Here is a 10,096-nt window from a genome sequence, read left to right on the forward strand (position 1 = left end):
TATGGTGTGCTCAGAACGCTTTCTCTAGGACACAGCATTTTGCTGGTTGTTGGTGTTGTAATAAGGTTCCAACTTGGGATATCCATACATAATCATATACATATATACATATGTGTGTATCCTTTCATGATTATAGGCTTAGAATTTGCAAGTGGATTACCTTTCTCTGGAACTAATGATACATTCTTCCACAAAAGTGCAATCAATTAAGCATAAATAATTAATTCATCGGCATATGTTGATTCAAAGATTGATTTTGATAATGCTAAAATATTTGAACACTAATATTGCTACTATTAGTTTTAAATAATGGCTAAAAGATTTCTTGAGTTGCTCAAATGCTACGCATAAATTCAAGGAAAAATCTTCTCCAAAATAACTAAAATTTAAGTTCCTCGAAGACTTTAAGGGGGTATTTGGTTCATAACTGGAATCAAAATAGGAATGAAATCAGAATAGCTTAGAATCGAAATCGGAATGACCAAATTCTTTGAAGCATTTGGTTCGTGACCAAAATCGAAGTCGGAATCGAAATTGGAATGAAAATTTGAATCCATAGAGAAGAATAGGGATCGAGTTCTATATAAATTGAACCATTTCCATTCCATCCCGGAATCGGAATCGGAATGAGACTCCATCTAATCAAACGGTTGGAATGAGAGTCACTTATTCCGATTTTGATTTCAAATCTCTACTTTCCCCAACCAAATACTCCCTAATAAGTTTTGGAAGAGAGAAGTCAATCCTGAACAATAGGGGCTGACCCTTGAATGTCCATGAGCCTAAACAAAAGATAGTTAATTCTTGAAAGTTTTAGGAGTCGATCAAGTATCATGGGTCAACCCTAGGTTATCTAGGTCGACCCCATAATGGTTTCGGAGTAAAGATACAGGACAATGAAAAATAACATATTTATGAGTCGATCCTAGATTTTAACAAGTCAACTTCAATAATATAAGAGTTGACTCCATTGAAGCTGACTCCACATTAAGTAGAGTCAATCTAGAATAATCTCAATATAAAGATAGAAAGCAGTAAAAAATGATATGTTCATGTGTTGACCCCGAAATGGATAGAATTGATTGGCTTAGTAAAAAGCCTTCCCAAATTACTTTGAATGGGCAAGTCCGTTCAGCGTAGCCTTCTCTCTTTCCGGTAATTCTGCAGGACATCTCTTGTCCATGATAGGTTTCCCAGAGACATCTATTAGGATTGTGGTTGCACTTTAGCAGACAGACCTTTAATGCATGATCGGACACTACTTCGAATTTGAAAAAAAAAAAAGGCTTTTAACGATACTAGATGTTGTCGTCAAAAGCCACGGTACTCGTATCACTAGAAGTTTTTGAGTACGAGATGTTGGCTGCCGCAAGGTTGTCACGTATGTTGCTATCGCTCAAATTTTCAAGATGTCAAAATGGATGAGTTTGCCAAAGCTTAAAGATTTCCATAATGGCTTTTTATCATCACAAAACATGCTTGCTTTTGCGATGAGAAATCTAGTCACCAAATGGTACATATGTTGCCATGCAAGATACACGTTTACATGGCTGGATATCATTATCATGAATGGTGATGAGGTTTTATTATTTGTTGACAACATGAGATGATCATGTAAGTCAGGGGCGGCTGAAGAGCAAGACCACCAAAGTCCTTATTTTAGGCCTCCTTTGCTCGAAGGCCCCCAAACCCTCCACCGTGTCCACCCGTGAAAGGCCTCGAGGCAGGCGAGGGCTGGGCGACACAGCCACACAGGCGAAGAGGCACCGGGAGTGACCGGCTTTCCACCTTTCATGTTCCCAACATCGAGCCCGTCATAGGTGACCCGCCCTGTTGATGGAGAGAATGGAGACCCATCCTGACGGCAGCGGAGGACTTGAGAGGCATCTCCGATGAGGTTCCAGTGGATTTGAGGGACGAGAGTTGGGCGACACAGGCAAGGAGGCACCGACAGCGACCGACTTTTTCTTTTCCGATGTTGAGCCTGTCACAGACTCACAGGCAACCCGCGGCCTGCCCTGTCGATAGAGAGGAATGGATGGGGACCCATCCTGACGGCAGCGGAGGCCTTGAGAGGTATCTTCGGCTAGGTTCCAGCAGCTTTGAGGGGCGAGGGCTGGGCAACATCGGGCCGAGGAGGCATCGGCTTTCCCATTCAGCCATTCCTAACGCCGAGCCCATCACAGGCGATCTGCCCCATCGATGGAGAGGATGGGGACCCGCCCTGACGGCAGCGGAGGCCTTAAGAGGCATCTCCGATGAGGTTCCGATGGGCTTTAGGTTTGAGTCTCCATGCGGCTGTGGGGGGAGTCAGGGAGGCACCGACTTTTCCATTCCCAAGTCGGCAGACGCAATACGTATGCCATATGGCATGATGGTCTGTTGGGAAGATAAAATACAGTGGCGTGACTGTCAGTTAGAAAAGATAAACGCACTGAAGAGGTTAGTTGATGCTTCTATAGTTCTATCGATGCCCACAGCCCCATATTCTCTCACTTGCCAATTCCCGATGATACACAATGGCTATTTACTATTCTATAAAATTAAGTCATTTTTTAATTATTCTTTTCTTATTTGTTTACTCTTCTCCTTGATAGCAAGTTCTAACTCATTTTCTGTGCTCCAATATAAAATAAATAATTAATTATTCATCTCATTTGCAATTAGCATTCAATAATTGGATACTATAGTTCTAACTTTTATAAATTTTTTATTTAATTTAAAATTTATATTATATTATTATATTACCTCTATTTTATTTAATAGTTGATTCATTGAGTTAGAAATTTTAATTGTTGATCTTGTATTAGCTATTTAAAAAATATGAAATAATTATAATAGCCAATAGATATACTCAATCATATAAAAAGACTCGACTCTTTTTCAAATATATATATTATTTTTAAAATAATATTAATAATTTCAACAAGTGTTACTTTGACAGAAAGAAGTTTTTCAAAACTAAAATTAATAAAATCTTACTTAAGATCAATAATGTCTTAAGAAAGATTAAATAGATTGGTTATATTATCAATTGAAAAAAATATATTAAAAAATTTTGATTATAAAAATTTAATTAAAAATTTTGCATCTCAACAAACTAAAAAAAATAAAATTTTAATAAAAAATTTATATAAATTTTAATAAAAAAAAACTAATTTTAATATTTAGTTTTAGGCCCCCATATGTGTTGAGCCGCCCCCGATGTAAGTCCTCATTTGGTGAAACATAAATTTTCATCACTTTTTTATTTTTTCGAGGGAACCTAAATTTTTATCGCTAAAATTTTTTTGATGCTAAAATTGATATTGCCACTAAAGCTCAATAGCTCCCATGATGGGTTTTTTTTTTTTTTTTGGCTCACAAAACATGCTTCTTTTCATGACAAGAAATCCACCAACTGAAACGTATGCAGTTATTAGCAATGTAAAGTAGTCATCTACATGACACAGTATTAGTGATGTGGTTTTGTTATTAAGTGACAACACGTATAACGTCATCATAATAGTTCCATTTTGGTGACGACATATATCTCCATTTCTAAACCTTTCACAATGACATAATGGATGTTCTCTATAGAGGTTAAAGGTAACGTAATAGCTTTTTGTGATCACATAACACGATTTTTCATGACGAGAAATCTTGCCACTAAAAGGTATATATTTAAGTAAAATAGGCATTTCCGCATAACATTTGGTGATAATATGACATCATCACCAAAGTCCTTATTTGGTGACAACATTGTTGTCAAAACAGTATTTTCATTGATAAACCCCGACCAAAAGCCTGCCATGCGCCAGATTCGGTCAGGGGTTTCACACAGCATATCTAAAATAGTTGGTTTTTCGTGACCCAGATTAATTCTTTTTCACAAGGATATTTTATAATAAATTAGCTCAAATCTAGACCTGAACCACTATCCAATAACTAAACATAGGTTTTGGCCTCTGAACCACAAATCATTAACTTATAATATTTATGTGATAAAATATATTTATTCTAAAACTTTTTGCCATACTATTATTGAGATTTCCTTAAACAAAGCTAAAGTCAAGGCTCCAGAGTAATCAGATCTGTTCTTGTCATCCTAAAACTCTCTACTCTTACACGTTGAAATGAGTATATAAATAAATTTTGGAATCATACTTATTCTAGTTTTTCTTATTGTTAGAAGAATAGTAGTTATACTTTCTCGAAGTCTAGCATTTTTTAACAATACAAAATTATAGATATCATATAAGTAACCTCTTTATTCATGAAATACATTATTGTTAAAATTGTTCAATTTTTAGTCATTGAAGTAGATAATGTATTAGTAAGTATACATATTTTTCATATATACATGTAATAGCTTTTCTTATTGTTAGAAGCAAGTAACTATACTTTTCAAAATCCAGCTATCTTTAAACAGTATAAAATTTTAGATATCATATAAGTAACCTCTTCATTTTGAATCATGTAATTGTTGAAAATGTTCCATTTTTAGTATTTGAAGTAGATAATTTATCAGTAACTATGCATATTGAATACATTACATTCGTATATTTTTCTGCAAGCCAAAAGCAAAGTTCCACCGAGAGGACGCACGTAAGGCAAGGGCATCTATGTGATGGATCATAACATTATAGTGTCATAAGATTTTTCTTTTCTTATATATATATATATGTAATCCCTTCATTTTTGAAAGCTGTAATTGACAAAAATGTTCAATTTTTAGTATTTGAAGTAGATAATTTATTGATAGCTAAACAAATTAATTACATTACATTTAATATATTTTTCTGCAAGCCAAAAGCAAAGTTCAACTAAGAGGACCCAGGTAAAGCAAGGGCATCTACGAGATTGATCATAACAGTTACATACATATGCACATACATAATATACACACATACATATGTATCTATGTGTGTATGTATGTATGTATGTATACATATACATATACCTTTTTCTTGAACTAATGATATATTCTTCCACAAAAGTGCAACCACTTAATCACAAACAACTCATTCACATAACCAAGGTGAATCATCAATCGCTGACAAGTTCCTAAAAAGTAAGTTCTATCAAAATACTAAGTGATCAAGTTAAACAATTAAGTCAAACTTCGGGATAACCAATCACAAAAGGAACCTCCGGATCCAAGAGGATGACCTGCATCAAAGTCTTCTTATTCTCAAATTCCAAGAATTCAAATTAAGCTTCTTGGAATGGTGCACATCCTAAACAAGTATTTTGGGAATTGCATTGACAAAGTATATATGCATAGATTCAAGATATAACCATTACCCACTTTTATGACTACAAAGGCTGATGGTGGCCTTAAATTCATTTCAGACCCCTTTTCCCTAGCCTCTGAAAGGAGGTCATTCATTTTGGCATGTTTTGCCATTCTTATAGTCATTTTTTTAAAAATCCCTAACTAGCAGTTGATGCCTGCAATAATTTCTAACATAGTTAAGAGAAGAATAGAATCACACTTCTATCTTTCTTATTATTTTTCTTTTCTTGTGCATTGTCTACATAAGTATAATTTTTTTATTCAACGCAGGCGCTAAGAAAAGAGACGCCAACCAGCCAACCTAACTTCCAAATGAGTCCATCACCCAATTCACAAAAGTTTGAATTATAATACTCGAGAACACTTAATAGACAATATCTACAGTACTCTAATAAATTGCCTTCTCTCCTTCAAGGTATTTCTACAACACCTCTCTTGTGTGTAATAGTCTCCAAGAAACATATCTATTAGGATTATGCTAGGATATACACCTCTTTAATTCACCTTGAAAATTACATTCTTTGGTGGATGATCAAATCTGCAAGAAAATTGCTTTTAGCGACATTAGAAGTTGTCGCCAAAAATCAAAGTTTTTCCGCTTAAAGGTTTGGTGACAATTTGGTGACAAGATGTAATTGGTTCTCAATAAGTGGTCTAAAAAATCATCAAACTCGATGTGAACAATTGTCACTACTGTGAGGAGCGGACATAGTCCATGAGCAGGATCCGCTACATCAAAAGATCAAATTATATGCCAAATTTTTAGAGTCCATAACTTACTTATACAAGCCTGATTGAGGTGCTCTTTTTTGAACTCATGTAACTTATTCTATACATGGTGCGCCTCATAAAGGGTGTGGTGCATCGAATCATCAAGACTAGATTCGAGTATTTCAACCCTAAAATAGGCTTATTAAAGTAAATTTTTTTAGAAATATTGTCAAATCGCATATTTGAGTATTAACTGCTTCTTGATTAATAGGTATATTTTTCGAAACTACTAATTATATAAGTTGTTTAATCCATCTAAAGAGCGAAAATATATAAGCACCATACTCCTTATTCAAACCATGAATCCGTAGTCTATGTCATTTATTTTCATCATATCAAGAATTTTCATCAAGCATGCCAAATCATCAATAATTTCTTCCTTTAAGAAAATACTTGGAGATTATCAAATTACCTAATTTGAAAGCACAAATCTCATCATCCAAAAATTAAAGCTAGTCCTTATTAGACTTGAGAGTATAGCTTCAAGAATATTCTATGCTCTCTTCAGCTTCCTATATCTTGAATATACTGATGATTATCTTCATCCACTTGAATTTAAAAAAAAATGCATATCCTTTCCGGTTTAATCTTTCTCTTTCTTTGCCTCTAATTATCAAGTGTTTCCGTGGATCCGAGTTAGGATTCACCAACCAAGGGTGTGAACAGCTGCCACATCTTCTAGGAACTTCTCTATAACATGTAAGCATTCTATCTATCGTATAATCTAATATAATTTAAAAAATAATACACTTAAACAGTGGTATTTATCAAAATAACTTACTCTTATGCTTACGTTTTAAAATTTTAATATTTAAATAATTGACAGAGCATCAACATATAACATATTAATTTACACTAAATAACCCAAGAAACTATCTACCATCTATTGGTCAGCGTTGCCTCTATATACACCCCAAAAGGCCAATATGCGCTTCCAAAACTTGATTCCCTAGATCAAAAAATATATGTGAAGATCACAGCTCCATAGTTTAGAAGGATATGTCTGTACCAGTAACTATATGATAATCAATTTTGACAATTTTTATATGCTATCATAATGTTCTTCCTTTCAATACTATACACAGCAGGAAACAGATCTCTAAAACCAAAAGAACGTAAATTATCCAAGTCTCAAGATCATATCAGGCATGTATTCATACACTGATACACATTTCTATACACATACTTAGATCCGAGTATACAGTTTGCAATTTCTACTCTCCAATCAATGACTACATCCATATTTAACCTGTGCAGCATAGGTCATACCTTACATTACCCCATGGTGAGTTGCCGAACTTAACCCCAAATATCAACATAATTTGTTGAGATCCAGACCCAGCCTGGCCTGCCTTCCAAGTCAAAGGTCAACCCCTTACTTGGGCTTCAGGAGTTATGCTGGATCATGGGTTTCCAGGTGAGAATATGAATAATTAAATATTTCTGACTGTCTGGGCATGTACATTATTCTATTAAGTTTATGTATCAGCAACAATTGTCAAATAAGAATATAAATACATCAAATAGCAACAAACAGTAGAAGAAAAATAAAAAAATTTGGGCCAAGTTGGCTTTAACCATCATGTCCAAGCCTGGCCCATTTATTAAACAAATCTATTTCCCAGACTTGGCCGAGCATGTGGAGTCTAAAAATTTGTCCTCAGGCTGTCCAAAAGGTTTTGGGCTTCAGCAGGCCAAGCAGGGCCGCCCAACAAACAGGCAACGTTTAATATTATTAGAAGGAGAAATTCTTTGTGCACCATGAGCGGTGCAGAACATCCGCACCATTTGTGGTGAATGGCTCACATGCAGGGCCAGAGTGCGGCACATAAAAAATATTTTTTTTCTTTCTATCCTGTATATGAGTCAATCATCATGGATGATACGTGCGGTTCTGCATCGTCCATGGTGTTTAAAGAATTTCACTTATTAGAAAAAAAAATAGATAATGTTGAAGAAACTTTAACAAGAGATCACATTCGAAGAAAAGCCCAGGTGCCATGGCAAAAAAACATCCGGCGATAATGAGTGTTGGAAAATTAATAATAAGCAAAAGATATATAAAATAAATTATATATAATTTTTTTTAAATAATAAAATATTAAATTGAGAAGATTAAAGAGTGATCTAAAATCGAGGCACATCTAAAAACGCTATCTTAGAACCGATATCGCCTCCTACGTACAAAGCTATTGGCTGCTGCTCCTAAAGATCATTCGGTAGATGACTACTTATTTTTCTCCGTCAACACGACACCAAGAAGGCTGGATACAAACTTAAGAAGCCTTCGGAGCCCAGCAAAATAGGAGAATAAGACAATAGAATCTTTTGTATATGATTTTCCTCCCATTCTAACCAATATATACAGTAACTACAACAGAGAAAAGTTCGGAATCTTTTTTTTGGCAACGGCTTTTTGTAATCCCCAGCTGCTTTTGCCGGGATTTGAGGTGAATGGAAGTGGCAACCAGCAAGTAGCCTACAGCCTATAGCCTCTAGAGGTTGTGTGCAGAAATGATGAGATTGCCCACGCTAGTCTGGTCAGCTAAAAGGAAAAGCTTATTGGAAAATTTATATAAATTACGTTCCATTTTATTTAGTTTTCTTTTTTCTCGCTGAACATAGCCCTCCACAAATTTACGGTATGGTACTACTTTGATCGACTAAAGAAGGCTCCAATTTATACCAAAAAAAAAAAAAAAAGGAAAGAAAGGCTCCAATTCACTTACCGGTAAATCTCTTGATAATCAAATTTACTAGGAGTTAGATTCCTTATTTAAATTTTGTGGACAATTATCAATATAGTGTCCAATCTTCTGATAGATTTTACATTTTCTTATCTGACAATTGACTATGTAGTAACCAGGCATGTGACAATACTTACAAACTATCTAATCTACAACAATTTGTAGAAGTGTACTAAGAACAGCCTTTGTGCTTGGATTTGAGTAAGCCAAGTCTTGCTTTTTCGAAGATAAGTTTAGACACAACAGATTCAAGAGATGGCAAGATACCATGATGAAGAAGTGGTGGCCTTACTGGTTCAAAATTATCTCTAAGAGCTCTTTAGAAAGCAAATTTTTCAACATTATTGTTATGCCATACTGAGGCTTAGATTATGTTAACTAATCCCACATAGCATGCATTTTAGAAAGAAACTCATGAACAGATCCTATCTAGGTTCTTGGTTCATGTGGTGTAGGTAAACAACAGTTGATACTAATGGACGATAATCGCGATGGAATACCTCTTAGCCAAGAAATCCCAAAGCTCCTTGCTTGTTCCAAATTAACCAAACTAAAGATGAATGGAAGGAAACAAAGTAATCCTGGACAAAAGGAAGCTCCATAACAACCTTCCTAATAGAAGGAGTCAAATAAGGAAGCTCCAATAAATAAATTACTCTCAAGTCTTTTGGATAATCTCATTAGATCTTGTCTTACATGGGCAATCAAATGGAATAAAATATCATTAATGATTAAAAAAAAATATTCACAAGTTACATAAAGCAAGGTATAAATGATAAAATTAAAAAAAATATTAATAAGATCACTATTTATTTAAAATTTTAAATCACAAAAGAATTACTAAATCCAACAATAAGCACCTCCTCCTGGGGATGGGAAATTCCTAAATGAACTCTACTCACCTTCCCTATGCGCCATGCCGACCCCCTCACGCGGGCTTCTGTCAAACAACTCATCTAACCGGGCTTTCTCTAAGGCTTGTGCATGTCGAAGGTGAATGCATGGTGGCCTTTATATGATGAGAGCTGCATCGATTCTGCCCTTGGGGCCTTTGCTCCCCCTTCCCAAGGGGGAGGGAGAGGGAAAAAGGGGCCTCTCCTCTCCTCTCGCTCTCCCCGGGGGAAGGGAAAGAATCGTCAAGGAGGAGCTTCACTGCATTGACCCACAGGCAAAAGAGTACATGGATCTTATCCAAAAAAAAATTTAAAAAAAAAAAAGAGAGAGAGTATATGGATCAGCACAAGGGACCGTTTGCTTCCCCTGGCCCCTAATCCTCTCCCGGGGAGCAGGAAACAGGGGC

At 35.4% G+C, this 10,096-nt stretch overlaps 1 protein-coding gene and 1 long non-coding RNA gene across 2 annotated transcripts in view; one reads left to right on the forward strand and one right to left on the reverse strand.

Moving 5' to 3' along the window:
- LOC140851966 (uncharacterized) overlaps positions 1 to 133 on the forward strand; it is a 92,767-nt gene extending 92,634 nt beyond the window's left edge. The window contains exon 6 of the mRNA XM_073244456.1: positions 1 to 133. This exon is cut by the window's left edge and continues 473 nt beyond it. The gene's annotated coding sequence lies outside the window, so the exon portion shown is untranslated.
- Positions 134 to 7,069: 6,936 nt separating this feature from the next.
- On the reverse strand, positions 7,070 to 10,096 carry LOC140852247 (uncharacterized). The gene is made up of 2 exons (XR_012135151.1): positions 9,699 to 10,096; positions 7,070 to 7,447 (listed from the first exon to the last, which is right to left on the reverse strand). It is a non-coding gene; the product is annotated as an uncharacterized lncRNA (long non-coding RNA).

Source organism: Elaeis guineensis, chromosome 10 (genome assembly GCF_000442705.2).
Source record: "Elaeis guineensis isolate ETL-2024a chromosome 10, EG11, whole genome shotgun sequence".
In the NCBI taxonomy this organism is placed as follows: Eukaryota; Viridiplantae; Streptophyta; class Magnoliopsida; order Arecales; family Arecaceae; genus Elaeis; species Elaeis guineensis.